Here is a 15,728-nt window from a genome sequence, read left to right as displayed (position 1 = left end):
TACCCAGAGTCAGAACTAAACAAGGGGAATCAGCGTTTCAATATTCTGCAGCTAAAATCTGGAACAGCCTCCCTGAAGGCGTAAGACAGGCCTCTTCTGTGTTCATGTTCAAATCTAGACTTAAAACATTTCTGTTTAGCCGTGTATATGACTGAAAGGTCCTATCTGCACTTTTCTTTTCTTTCCTTCCTTTCTTTTTAAATCTTTTTTTTTTCTTCTTTTCTTTTAAAGTAAATTTTATGTTGATTATTTCTATGATGTATTGTGATTTTAATGCATTTTTCTGTTTTGTGAAGCACCTTGAATTACTTTGTGTACGAATTGTGCTATACAAATAAACTTGCCTTGCCTTGCCTTGCCTTGCCTCGCTCAGTGTAAATGCTGGTTATTGGGGCTGTGTTCACAAGTTCAGGTTGGGAGTGTGGTATAGCCTCCTCTCTGACTTGGCATTCTGGCACTTCCGTGGTGTTGCTTTTATTTGGAACTGCTTCAATCTCAAGTTGTGATAACAGTTACCGTTTGTGGATTTTGGAACACTGAGCTACTCAAATCTCATCATATTGTGGCGACCTGGGACTCATGGGAAGTGGGGAATTGTGAGTGTAAACTGCCTCACCATGAGTCAGGGGGCTGTGAGCAGTAGTAAGATCCATGCTGTTTGGCTGTTTGTGGGCGTGTTCAAATGAATGGGCATTTATGCTGGACTGAAGATCATGCAATCTGCCTCAGTGATTGCTTCTCCCTCTCTGAGACTGTACGGAGTAGTGCAGCGTCATAACGATGACTTCATACTACTGTGCCTCGTGTCATAGTATTTCCCCTTTTAATCTACATTCAAATCCAGCAGAAGGTATTAAAAAATGGTTAATAAATAATAACAAAAGTAATGTGGCAGTGTGTGTGTTTTGATGCCGCTCCCCGCGTAACCTGCATTTGCGCGGGTTACGCCCAATGCCGGAAAAATAAGGAAAGTATAATGATAAACACAGAACGTTTCTGGAAGAATGGGAAGATTCTTACTTTTTTACTGGTTACTAATGGTGTTGTATTCTTGTAAAAGTAATCCTCAAATTTGCACGGAAATCAGGACGTGACTCAGAATGCTTTCCCGCTCTCTTCTTTAATACTTCTTCAACGTAACATACAGAACTCACTGTCAGTCATAAAATGCGCCCTCTTGTGTCGTGGTGCAGCAATTGAATACACAACATATTTTCCCCCTTGTTTAAGAGCTTAACAGACTTGTAATGGAAACACTGAAATTTTCAAATAAAATAATATATATACATTTTTTGTGTATGTGCCCACATTACCTCTAACTCGGATTCTCTCCAACAACATTTAAATAAACATAACTCAAGAAATCTGCATTAAGTAACACTTCTTCTCAGCCATGCGGGCTTCTTTCTGACCCTTGTGGATCTGGGCATCCTGTTAACCAGCGGTGGTGTGACCTCTGGCTCAGGCATTGCATCTGCAGTGCTTGTGGCTGTGTCTTGTGCACTTTCCGGAAGCAGAGACAGGTGAGAAGCACGTGCGGGCTCCACGTGCGTCCATCCTCCAGCACATACGGACTTTCACCTGCTTTCTTCATCACTTTGGCTGGGGCGTGAAACTTTGACAGTCCTTTCTTTACATGAAAGGGCTTTCTCACTCTGACCAGGCTTTCCTCTCCGATTTTGTGGCACCCGCGCTCCTGTCTTAACATCTGTGTAGGCTTTTGATGCTCTCTGTTTTGAGGTAACACGGGTACGTAGTTGTTTCTCTGATGGAAGAGGAGAAGTACTTGCCGGGCCGATGACAACTTTTGTGTGCATCTTCCTGTTGAACATGAGTTCATACGGTGACACTCCTGTGGTGCTGTGTGGAGTAGCAAGATAAGGGAGCAGGAAGTTATGTGTGAAAGGCTTCCATTGCTTCCTCTCCTGCTCTGCTGTAAGGAGTGTTTCTTTTAGAACGCGGTTCCAGCGCTCTATTGCTCCATTTGCTTGAGGGTAATATAAAGACACCTTCCTGTGTTTGATGTCTCTCACTGCTGCGAAGTCTGCAAACTCAGTGGAGGTAAATTGTGTCCCATTGTCACTAATCAGTTGTGTAGGGTTGCCAAACCTGGAAAATATTGTAGACAGGAATGTGGTGATTGCACTGGCTGTGATGGAATGAGTAAACGCCACCTCTGGCCATTAGGCGTAGTAGTCAATCAGTGTTATTGCATAGCGGCAGTTCCCAGCTGCAGAGTCAAATGGACCAACAAATGTCAATCCCCACTTTCTGCCATGGAGCATCTGGAAATGAAATTGGATGAAGCGGTGCAGGATGTATTTTGGCACTTTTATCATTCAACTGGCATGCTTTTATGATCTCCTCCACACACAAGTCCATATGTGGCCACCAGTACAGATCTCGCAGCCTCTGCTTGGTTACGGACGACGCCCTGGTGGGTTTCATGTGCCAGATTAATAATCTGCTTTCTCACTGCTACAGGAACTAACCGGCGGTAATTTTGTGCACCAGCTCAATATTCTATATCATATGTGAAACACAAAAGTCTAGCTGACCATCGCGCAATGCGCATCCCCGCCCGTCCCAGTCCTTTAGTAGCTAGGGCTTGGTGATCGGTGCGCAAAGTGAATCTAGTCCCCCACAGAAAAGTTCTCCACTTTTCAACCGCCCAAACACAGGCCAAGGCCTCTTTTTCGACAATGGAGTATTTCCTTTCTGCGGGAGTGAGGGAGCGTGACGCAACTGTTCGCTCTGTCTTGTCAGGATGAGGCAGTGTTAATATAGCTCCCAGTCCATAATCTGAAGCATCTGTGGACACAATGGTTGGGAGGCTGGGCTCAAAAACTGCTAATGCAGAACTGTTGATGATGCTAGTCTTCACTGCGTCAAAACTACCCTGTGTCTCCAAAGTCCACTTGAATGTGTCAGTGTGCAGGCATGCTCTCATAGGCTCCACCAAGGATGCATAATTTTTCACAAAATATGCATACCATGCAGTAAGTCCCAGGAATGAGCGTAGGGTAGTGGTGTCGCTTGGTGCTGGAGCTTCTGCAATAGCTTTCAGGTGATCCTCATTGGGTAGCAAACCTTGGGCTGAAATGACATGCCCAAGAAACTGCAAGCTTTTCTGGTTGAAATGGCATTTCTCCATATTAAGCTGGAGACCAGCTTCATTAAGTGCAGCTAGAACTGCTTGGAGGTTGCGATAATGTTCTTGCTGGTCCTTGCCATAAACAATCACTTCATCTAGGTAGTTCTGGACTCCTTTCAAGTCTTTCAGCACCAGGGACATGAGCTTGGAGAATGCACTTGGGGCTGAACACAGCCCGGAAGGGACTCGACGAAACCTAAACAGTCCTTCATGAGTTATGAACGCAGTTATGTCACGGCTTTCTGCTGCCAGTAACACCAGATGATAAGCATTTGCCAAATCAATGGAGAAAACTGTAGCTCCGTACATGTTTGAAAAAATGTCATCCATATGTGGAAGAGGATGACTGTCCATCATTATTGCCTTGTTTGGCCCACAGTAATCCACACACATTCTCACTCTCCCACTTTTTCTTAGTGTCATTACAATGGGAGACACCCAGTGAGATGCAGCAATCCTCTCTATAACTTCCATCTCCAACAGCCTCTCAATTTCAGAAGAGACAGCTTGTCTGACTGAGACCGGAAGCCTTCTGAGCTTTTGTTGGACAGGTTGAACAACCTCTCTGATCTTCACTTTATGAATAAAACCCTTTTGCAAGACCCAGCTTTTCAGCTGCTGCTCCAGTTTTAATCTCTGCTACTGGAGCTGTTGATGCAGTCACTGTCGGTGAAGAAGCTGCTTCAGGAAGTACTGCATTGTTGTCAATGGTGAGCCTCAGCGCTCTGAACAAGACCAATCCTAACAAAGCTGTGCCTGTTTTCACTACATACAGCGGAGCTGGTCCTTTAGCATTAGCATGCTTCACTGTAGCTGAGAAAACAGCCTAGCATGGGGACTTTTGACTTAGTGTATGTCACTGGCCTGGAGGCTGGCTCAGAAAGTGACACATCACTGAAGTGCTCTCTGTAGAGATGCTAAGGAATTATAGGCACAGCAGAACCTGTGTCCACCACTAATGCAGCAGAGCATGAAGCTGACTGTGTACTTATGGTCACTGTACAGGTAATCTTTTGATCGACTAGCTCATCTTCTAACATCAGTACGGTATTCATTTCAAGAACAACCACTTCTCCCACCTTAGCTGTTGCTTTGGACTTACATACACGGGCAAAATGTCCAGTTTTGCAGCAGTTTCGGCAGGTCACTTTGCGTGCAGGGCAGTCTGAAGCGTTGGCAAGATGAGGTAAAGAGCCACATCTAAAACAACACCGGTCCCGTTTAGATGCTGTTCCGGGCTAGTTTGGTTTATTGCTCCTTACTTTGGGTGGGTGTTTTGGCTTAGCAGTCATGACGTGCACCGGAGCCTCCGGCGGTGATGTGAAAGTTTGTGCGTGTCGTATTGCCGACTCCACTTGAGACGCCATCTTTATTGCCATTTCCAGTGTAAGCGTTCCCTCCGTTTGCACCAACAATTTCTCCCGTATTTTCGGACAACTAGCATGTTCGATGAGCTGGTCCCGTATCATATCATCCATATTTTCAGCAAACTCACATGTCACCGCCAGCTTACGCAGTGCGCCCACATATGCAGCAACAGTCTCATGAAATCGGGCTTCCTCTTTGCAGTTCCTGGTTCAGACACTCACAAGTGACGTTGTTGCTGTAGGCAGCTCAGCTCAGGAATGCAACAGGCTGGTGTTCAGGCTGATTGCACGATATTCCAGCGGTGAGAGAGGACAAGTTCAGCACTGATTAGCAGCAGCCCCAGGCTGTAGCCCTGACAAGTGTCTTGCCCAGCAACACTTCAACACATGAGCCTGCAAAGCGGGAACCAAACATGCAATCTTTTGCTTTTAGGTCGATCATGTCACCTCTGCTTCACAGCGCCGTCATTCTTGTATTTATATTTTAGTAAATGTGTGTATGGTACTGACTGATAGTATCAGGTATGAGCTCAGTGTCATGGCAACACAAATCTTTCTGCACGTGTCTTTTCGTGCATGAAAGTGTGAGTGTGTGGGAGGCTGCAGAAGGCCTGGCAGCACAAGCATCAGTGTGAACTCACTGAGGTCTTTATCTCTGCATGATGCTTGATCATTTCTGTCAGTGTGAATGCCTGTGTCAGGGCATGCAGACCACTCTGCAACATGGTTTCTCTGTTTGAATTATTGTCACTGAAATTACTTCTATTTGAAATGAAAACCTGTACCTCATATTATTTTGAACGTGGGGAAAAATAGGGGCATACTAATAATTGGCTTTTTCATCAACAATCTAAATTTGGATCAGATATTTTCCAGCTGCTGTGATACACCTTGTTATCTTCAGTCCAGTAGTTCAAGTTCTGATCTGCAATGATTCTTTCCATCAGTAGGAATGAGAACACTTTCATTTCAGCTTATCCAACTAAGTAATTGGAGATTAGAATTCCACAGCTCCATTTCAGTCCTGATGTTGAGGCCACAAAAATGAAGCTACCAAGTGAATAGTCTGAATCTATGTTCACGAGTGAGGGAAGTTTTTAGAAAAACTCTAGAAACTGTGAGTGGAAACTCCTTTTTCCAAGCCCCACATAACAATCTATTGCATCTTTAAGCAGATATGTATCCGCTTTACTGAGAGCACATGCAGACAGGCAAGGTCATTCTTTTTTAAATGTCCTTAATCCTCCTTGTTCCTGTGAATCATTATTCACACCACATGAGTCGTGCTCAAATTTTTATTCACCTCGTCAGCACAGCAGAGTCAGCGCTCAGGCAGACAACCACTGACTTCACGTCCAGTTTTTCAGCAATCGCCGTCTCGCCCACTCTGTCCTCTTTTAATTAATCTTATGTGTAAATGTGAAAGTCTGATGGCATAGTGCAGAATATGGTTCCATCTAAAGATGCACTGAAACTGTAATATTTAATTTTTTTTTTGTTTGTAACTGCGGCTCAGGAAGTGCAGTTTCCTGTTTCTACAATCACAGCTCCACACATTGACAAATGTGATAAAGAAGAGGGTGTCAAAGAAAAGGCTGAAAACCATTTATTTAAACAAACCTTTTTCATCTTCCCTCTTTACAAAGCAGCAAACACCTGGGGGGCCAGAAAAGACTCTTTTAAGCTGCCTGACTGACTAAATTAAGATGACAGTTTGAACTTAGAGATTTAATATTTAACCACATTTAGCTTGTAACTACAAGCAACATAGATTTGATGGAGACGCAAAGCTTTAATAACAGAAGTTGGATTATGGTTCAAAAGTCCAAGAAGAACAAGCCAGGGCCTGATGAGAACCCATTGGAGCCCAGATACCTTTTGAAGCTGGTGTGCAGCAACACAAGCACCGGGCTAAAATAAAAATTCATTTAAAGATTTGTTTTAGCCAGTTGACCCTTTGAGTCATCTAAGCACTATTAAAAAAATATTTATATTTATATCTAACAGATTAAAAATATTAAAGAATAAAAAGACAACACTTCAACACAATTTAAATTGGACAATAACTGAAAAAGGCAAATATGTGCAGCAGAGTGTTTACAGACAAAAGCAAAGTGCTCAAAATTATCCATCCATCCATCCATCTTCCTCCACTTATCCGGGACCGGTCGGAGGGGCAGCAGTCTAAGCAGAGATGCCCAGACTTCCCTCGCCCCAGCAACTTCCTCCAGCTCCTCTGACCCAGAGCTCATGACCATAGCTGGGTATTGGAACGAAGATCAACTGGTAAATTAAATTTGCTTTTTGGCTCAGCTCTCTCTTCACCACAACAGACCGATACAGCGATCGCATAACTACGGACGCTTCTCCGGTCCGCCTGTCAATCTCATGCTCCGATCTTCCCTCACTCGTGAACAAGACCCCGAGGTATTTAAACTCCTCCAACTGAGGCAGGGACACTCCCACTGAGAGATGGCAAACTACCTTTCTCCGGTCGGGAACCATGGCCTCACATTTAGCGGTGCTGACCCTCATCCCAGCCGCTTCACACTCAGCAGCAAACCGCCCCAATGCAGGAGGTCCTGGCTCGATGATGCCAACATCATCTGGAAATAGCAGAGAAGAAAGTCTGTGGTCCCCAAACCAGACCCCCTCCGGCCCCTGGCTGTGTCTAGAAATTCTGTCCACAAAAACTATGAACAGAACCAGTGATAAAGGGCAGCCCTGCCAGAGTCCAACGTGGACCAGGAACAGGTCTGACTTACTGCCGGCTATGCGAACCAAGCTCCTACTCCAGTCATAAGGAGACCGGACAGCCCTCAGTAAGTCTCCCCGGACCCCATACTCCCAGAGTACCCTCCATAGGATACCACAGGGGATGTGGTTGAATGCCTTCTCCAAATCCACAAAACACATGGACTGGATAAGCAAACTCCCACAATCCCTCCAGCACCCTAGAGAGGGTGTAGAGCTGGTCCACTGTTCCACGACCAGGACGGAAACCGCACTGTTGTTCCTGAATCTGAGGTTTGACTATCGGACGGACTCTCCTCTCCAGTACCCTGGCATAGACTTTCCCAGGGAGGCTGAGGTGTGTGATTCCCCTGTAGTTGGAACACACCCTCCGGTCCCCCTTCTTAAAGAGGGGAACCACCACCCCTGTCTGCCAGTCCAGTGGCACAGTTCCTGACTGCCAAGCGATGCTACAGAGACGTGTGAGCCAAGACACTCCCACAGCATCCAGAGACTTGAGGTACTCAGGGCAGATTTCATCCACTCCCAGAGCCTTGCCACTGAGGAGCTCATTGACTACCTCAGTGAATTCAGCTTGGGTAATAAACAGCCTCACCCCAAAGTCCTCGTTCTCTGCTTCTTCAAAAGAAGGCGTGTCAGTGGGATTGAGGAATGTGCCCAGTCGAAGTCAACAGCCCCCCACCTGCACTGAAAACGGTGCCTGTGGAGAACTGCTTTCCCCTCCTGAGGCGCCGGATGGTTTGCCAGAATTTTTTCAAGTCCTCCTCCCAGGACCGAGTTTTTGTCTCCGCAACTGTCCGGGCCGCAGCTCGCTTAGACTGCCGATACCTGTCAGCTGCCTCTGGAGTCCTGCAAGCCAGCCAGGCCTGGTAGGACTCTTTCTTCAGCTTGACGGCATCCCTTACTTCCGGTGTCCACCACCGGGTTCGGGGGTTACCGCCGCAACAGGCACCAGAGACCTTGCGACCACAGCTACGAGCAGCAGCAGAGACAATGGAAGTGGAAAACATGGTCCAATCATACTCAATGTCCCGAACCTCCCTTGGTACCTGTTTGATGTTCTTCCGGACTTCCCTAATGGAGGGCTCAGCCAGACATTTCCAGCAGACCCTCACATTACGTTTGGGTCTTCCAAGTCTTTCCGGCCTCCTTCCCCGCCAGCGAATCCAACTCACCACTTGGTGGACAGCTCTGCCCCTCTCTTCATCCAAGTGTCCAAGACACAGGGCCGAAGGTCGCCTGAGACAACTACAAAGTCGAATATTGACTTCCTGTCCAGGGTGTCCTGATGCCAGGTGTATTGATGGATATCCTTGTGCTCGAACGTGGTGTTTGTTATGGACAAACAATGATGAGCACAGTAGTCCAATAACAAAACACCACTCGGGTTCAGATCTGGGGGAGCATTCCTACCAATCCCGCCCCTCCAGGTGCCACTGTCATTGCCCACGTGGGCATTGAAGTCCCCCAGGAGGACAATGGAGTCCCCCGTTGGGGCACTTTCCAGTATCCCTTCGAGAGACACCAAGAAGATCTGGTACTCCAAACTGCTGTTTGGCCCGTAAGCCGAAACCACAGTTAGAGACCTGTTCCTCACCTGAAGGCGGAGGGACATGACCCTCTGGTCCACCGGGGTGAACTCCAACACTTGGCGGGTGAGCTGGGGGCTCACGAGTAAGCCCACACCAGCCCGCTGCCTCTCACCTTGAGGAACTCCAGAGTGGTAGAGAGTCCAACTCCTCTCTAAGGACTGAGTTTCAGAGCCCAGGCTATGTGTTGAGGTGAACTTGACTATATCTAGATGGTATCTCTCAACCTCTCACACAAGCTCAGGCTCCTTCCTTCCCAGAGAGGTGACGTTCCATGTCCCAAAAGCCAAGTTCCATGACCGGAATTTGGGCCGCCAAGGCACATGCCCTCGACTGCCACCCAAACCACATTGCACTCGCCCCTTTTTATGTCTCCTACGGGTGGTGGGCCTGTAGAAGAGTGGTCCCACGTTGCTCTTTCGGGCTGGGCCCGACTAGGGCCCGTGGGAAGAGCCCCTGTCACCAGGCGCTTGCCTGCGAGCCCCAACCCCGGGCCTGGCTCCAGAGTTGGACCCCGGTGACGCCAATCCGGGCGACGTAATCGGGTACTTGTTCTTTCCTTAAATCAGGGGGTTCTGAACTGCTCTTTGTCTGGGTAGTTACCCAAGACCAGGGGCTTAAGCCCCAGATAGCTTAGCTCCTGGGATCACTCGAGCTCTCAAACTCCCCCACCACATTAAGGTGGCGGTTCACGGGGGAGTGCTCGAAATGCTCAAAATGAATTAAAATGACCTAATTGCTCAAAAAAAGGTAATTTTAATTCACATTTCTCATGTAACAGAGAGCATGAAACCACTACAAACAAAAAAAACACAAAAATCAGACTAGCAAAAGCTCTACTATAAACTCAATAAGCCACATCTGGTTAAAACTGGCCTAGCAGCATGTCCTATACAGTCCATCTGAGGCGAGCTCCTCTCTCCTGACTGGGGCTCTAACGAAAAAAGGAAAAGAGTCATCATTCATCTTCCCGCCAGGCACAAGAGATCTATTAGATCAGTGTTTCCAAAACCCTGGTCCTCAGGGCACACTGTCCTGCATTTTTCAATCCAACCCTACTCAAACACACCTGCCTTTGACATTGCCAGGCTTCTGCAGAGACTGATGATGAACTGAGTTGGCGCTGTCATGGTGACAGGCTGGAGGGGACCGTCTTGAGACTGAATGTATGGCTGAATGAGTCTGGAAAAGAAATTCTGAATAACATTTCTTATGTAACCCTTGTGCTATCCTTGGCACTTTAACCCTTGTGCTATCTTAGGCACTTTAACGTTGGGAGTGGGGTCATCTTGACCCATTAGACAGTGCCCTGAACCTTTTTTCTTCAATGATTTGTGATCTTCACTGGTGTCCATGGGTTACATGAAATCTTTCCACCTTTATCCACCTTTATCATGGTAGGGAGAACACGTCAATGGTCATCTTGACCCCATAGAATAGCACAAGGGTTAAATGCACAAAGACTGTTAAAAGGTGTTCTGTGCAGGATAGAACTCAAACCCCCCCCTCACACTCTTTTTTTTCTTCTCTTGCTCCCAAACCTTTTCCGTCTGAATGAGGAAGTGGATGTCTACGCTGCTCCTGTTGATCGAACCTCCGTTTGCTTTTAGAGGAAAATAGAGCAGTCAAACCCTAAGAAATGCTCAAGAAGAGCTTCTACTACTCCAGCATTCAAGCTATCCAGCTGAAGTGGATCTGCAGAATTGGACAGAGGTATCATCTGGACTGTGCGGTGCTGGCGGCAACAGTTGGCCAGCCTGGCGGAGGAAGCAGGGAAGGAGGGGAGAAGTGACGTAAAGGCTGAAGAGACTCTCCAGTACTTCAAAAAGAGCTCCACTCCCATCTATTCTGCTTGCCAATGTGCGCTGTCTTCAAAATAAACTGAAGGAACTACACGCAAACATCTCGTGCTAGTTTGTAGTACTTGGCTCAACAGCACTGTCGCGGACTTGCACCTTTCTCTGGATGGGTTTGTTGCCTGTACTGGAACACTGTGAGTAGCCAGAAAAAAATATGGCAGCAGACTGTGTTTGTCAATCAGATGTGGAGCAGATCAGCCATGATCAGATCTCCCCCCTGAGTTTGGTCAGCTTGTGCTTGTGCTTGTTCCAATATCGCGTGTACTGCAGCTGGAGAACGTGTCTCCAGATTCACCAGTACTTTTTCTAGGGGACTTCAGTGGCTGAAGACTCTTCTCACCTACAATCAGTGTGGCACCAAAGGGGACAAAACAATCGTCCTCTGTTATGGCAATGTTAAAAATGCATACAGGGTCTATAAAAACCCACTCACTGCTGACCACAAGGTGGCTCTGCTCCTCATATTGCACAAAACCACAGAGGTAGCAAAGAGACAAGTTAGACGGTGGGACAATGATTGACTTTAGTGGGAGGTGTTCACAGAAGGACACACCAGAGAGGAAGCCACTGACCAGTCATCACTTTCTGTGAAGATATGACCATCCCTCAAAAACAGTGAGGATGTTCCCTAACAAGAAGTCCTGGATAACCAAAGGTCTTAAAACTGAATAAAGAAATAAAATAATCTAAAAAGGCTTACAGAAAGAGAGTGCAGATCAATGAGTTCTATCGCTAGAGGAGACATCACGTGATTCCTCATGGGAGGAGAGCACCGCCATCTTGGTGAGGTCAAGTCACTGCTGCAGTGCATGCATGTGAACACATTTTTTTTGCAAAATGCCACTTCATTGTGCGGGTTTCAACTGCCAAAATCGGATAAATGAGTGCACGAAGGAGGAAGGCATAACATTTCACAGGTAAGTATTATCATTTTTTTCTTTTAATGCTGCAGGGGCTTCATTAATAGAATACATGTCGACATGCATGATGCTGCAGGGCTGTTATCAACATGCTGCATGATGTACGTATTATTTGCTGTCGACATAAATGCACACTTTATTTTGTTAAACCTATGTACACTATACTAGGACTGTTCTATTATAGTAATATAGATTTATACATTTCTGACTCAGTGACTGAACTTTTCTTGCAGGTTTCCAATGGATTCAGACTTAAGGAAAAAATGGGCCTTAGCTATCATTGTAGATGTCCACTGGACATCTCCATTGCATTATTCCATTAAAGGTCTAGCAAAAGTGTTCTGAATGATCTCTGCACATAGAGGTCTCCTTCGCATCTACTGGGATATTTTTATGATAACTTTTTTTTTAAACATTTACTATTAAAAATTAATTCTGCAATTTTACATCCATCTGCAGAACCCACTGAATCTCTTTTAGGGTCACAGGTTTGCTGGTTCCAAACCAAAGACTGTTGGGCGATACCCTAATCAGGTCACCAGTTTGTCACAGGGCCACAAAAACACACAGGGACCTGTGAAACATGTTATTGACTTGTGGGAGGAAACCTGCAAAACATGCAAACTTCAAACAGAAAAGTCCCAGTTGGGATTTGAAACAGGGTTCTTCTCATTGTAAGGTGAACAAAATAATCACTATGCCACCATGCAGCATTTTTGATAATCAATAACTAGTAATCACAACGTTCTACATTCCAAGAAGTAGCAAATGTTTCCACTGAAATGTACCTGGAGTTAAAGTTCTCAGAAACTTGCATCCAAACAACAATCCAACAAATATATTCCTGTTTAGAATCGCAAATTTTCATATAACTGAACAGAATGGTGGAAAAGGGCTGAATCTGATGTCAGTGTTGCGGTTTAGAGTTCAAGAACCCAGATACAGAGTAAGGCTTGTAAGCAAAAGGGCAAGTTGAAGACTGTTTAATGACCAGAAGTGACAAAGGATCACCCCCCAGCCGACTCAAGTTCCTGAAACAGAACTCCAATAGGGGACGTTTCTCCGGGGACTCCGGTTTCTTACCACCGTCCAAAAACATGCTTCATAGGTTAATTGGTTTCTCTAAATTGTGAGTGTGCATGGGTGTGTGATTTGTGGCCCTGCCACAGACTGGCGACCTGTCCAAAATGTCCCCTGTGTCATGGTGCCTCTGTCAGACTCCTCCCCCTTCCTCCTCTGCTCCCTCCGGACGTGACCAGCTGACTCCACTCATCTCATCAACAGTATCTTCTTAAGGAGATCCATCGCCAGTATTCGACGCCAGTTCGTTGTTCCTCCACGGTGCATTGTCACAGGGTTACTCGTCCTCGGGTACTCACCTGGTTTCCATGGTCAGCTTTGGTTCCACGTCTAGCCGCCTGCCTACTGCCTCATCGCTCTGGAGATCTTCCTGCTGAATCCCTCCAGCCGCGCCGAACCTTCAAGCCAAGGACTCAAACTCACTCCCTCGGACCCATCCTGTCAACTCTACAAACGATATTACCTACCTACAATTAATTAAGTCTAACTCATGGTTAGACTTGGAACAGGTGTTATGTGGAAAGATCAACCTGTCAGAACTACCATTTATCAGCCAAACAGTAAAAAAACAGGACTGTTTCCAAAGTATTAATATAAACGCCACTTTGACAGCCCGGTGGGAATTTCTAAAAATATCTAACTCGCCAATTCAACCGTGCAGAATGACACCCATCTGGAACAACCCAGACATCCTCATAAAAAAAAAAAAAAATGATACACTTCCCATCTTGGCAAGCAGGGGGCGTAACACTACTAGAGCATTTAATTATTGACAAAAGATTCATAACAAGACAAACATGGAATAAATAACTTCTTGGAATATCAGCAACTTAAATCTATTATTACTAAAAAAATTAAATACAGAGACAACAATTGAAAGCTACCAGAAGTAATTACCTTTGATTAATTTTTCAATGAATAAAACTCTCTCCAGAATATACAAACTTTTGCAATTTAGATAATAATATCTCACTTCCAACAACAAAATGGGATGCAGATTTGAGCATCAGCACAGATGAAAGCTTCTGGTCAGAACTCTGTCTAAACACCTTTAAACTGACAAAAAGTCCAAATTTGCAGCTAATCCATTTCAAAACTCTTCACAGAATTTACTACACTGGACAGAGGATGTTCAAGATGGGTCTCAGTAACTCAGACATTTGTCAGCACTGTGATAATAATCTACCCGACAGTTACATGCACGCACTGTGGTTCTGCACTCCTGTCCAGGCTCTCTGGCAGCAGGTATGTGCCGATTTATCAGTCTGGCTTAAGGTTTCAATCACTGCCTCACCGTCACTTTGTGTGCTTGGTGAAATGAGTGCCATCGATGTAGAAGGAGGATTATTATCTATCATTTTCATAACTCTTTGTATTGCTAAAAAAACAATTTTAATAAATTGGAAAAACAAGAAAAATATAAATATAAGTCAATACAGAAATCTGCTGTTTGATCATATCAGCTTGGAAAAAATGTCAACCCAAAGTTCAAGCAACTTGTGAACTTCTGAACTTTGAAAGAATTCAGTCTCTCTGGTCTCCCAAAGCTAACTCCATGACTTAGGGCAGGGGTCGGGAACCTTTTTGGCCAAGAGAGCCATAAACGCCACATATTTTGAAATGTAATTTCGAAAGAGCCATACAATAATGTAGTGTCCCTTTCCCACACTGAGGCACGGAGACTTAACCTCTTTTAAGGTTCTTTATTCTGGTTACTGCAGACCGCAACAAACGCCGTACAATTAATTCAGCAACTCCTGAATCTCTCCCGCCGAGACGAGAGCGCTTCTCCCAACTTTATATTCACCTGCTCGCGCTCCAGCCCTCCCATTTCCCTTATTCGGCCCATGGCTGAACCCCATTGGTCCAAACTACCTAACAACAGGCTGAGCGACAGAACTGAGAGCCAATCAGATCTCTGCTTGATGCGTTTAATGAACTCCAGAACTTTTAACGCAACCCAACAGCCACCCAGTCCAACTCAGTCCGCGACAATAGGTTTAAAACTAAATATTCAAATGAATGTGTGCATTTGATATAATTTCAACATTTTTAAAGTACAATAAGTCTGTGGATTCCTTTTAATAACATCATTATGCTGTTGCTAATAAATGATGAGTATTTCTCATGGTAGTTCTGCTGATGGTCTAGTCTGGTTGATACGTGGTGAGTTTCTGCTTCATGCAGGCGTTGAGACTTTAAACGTGATCTTAGGTCTGAATGTTCTGTAGATGTGACAAAGACTGATCACATGCAGACCTGGAGCCAAACACACACTCACACGCTGCAGTGGGTGACGGGCAGTGGGTTTTACGTTTTTACAATCCCTGCGCGATTCAGCTGCTGCCTGTCCCCTCAACCCCCCCACCCTCTGCTTTCTCCCTCACACGTCCCGTCCCCGCATCTGCGCACTCTTTCTCAGAGACGGGAGCGCGCAGTTTTAGGCACGGCAATTCACAGGTTTCCGGGTGGTACAAACTCTGTGAAATAATAGATAATAGTAAACTGATAGTGCTGGCGCAGGTTTTTCTCTCTAAGCACCGCTACTACTGTGCGCTTCTGGCATCGCATCGCACCCGAGAATGACTGGTCTAAAGAAAGAAAAAAAAGTGTAATTAAAGATTTGTCTGCGAGCCACATGTGACCATCAAAAGAGCCATATATGGCTCGCGAGCCATAGGTTCCCGACCCCTGACTTAGGGGGTGGGGTGCCTGGTGGTCGCTGCTCCTTGCCCTTCTGCCGGGGGTCGGTGTGGGTGTCGGGCCGGTGCCTGGGTGGGGCGGGCTGGGGCGCTGCGTGGTCTTCTGGGAACGGGTGGGGGGGGGGGGGGGGGGGTGTGGTGGAGGAGGTTGAGTGGTGGTTAGGCTTGGCTTGGGGGGGGGTCTCTTTGCACGTGCTGTGGGGGGGGGGGTTGGCGGGGGGTCCTGCTCGGGGGGGGGGGGGGGTCCAGCGGCGCTGGGCAGGCTGTCCATCTACACCTGGGGCTGGGATCAACCCTTCCCTG

The sequence above is a fragment of the Oryzias latipes genome, chromosome 15 (genome assembly GCF_053564925.1).
Source record: "Oryzias latipes strain Hd-rR chromosome 15, Olatipes_Hd-rR_3.1".
Taxonomy (NCBI): domain Eukaryota; kingdom Metazoa; phylum Chordata; class Actinopteri; order Beloniformes; family Adrianichthyidae; genus Oryzias; species Oryzias latipes.
The sequence above is the reverse complement of the archived record's forward strand: the minus strand, read 5'-3'. Positions refer to the sequence as shown.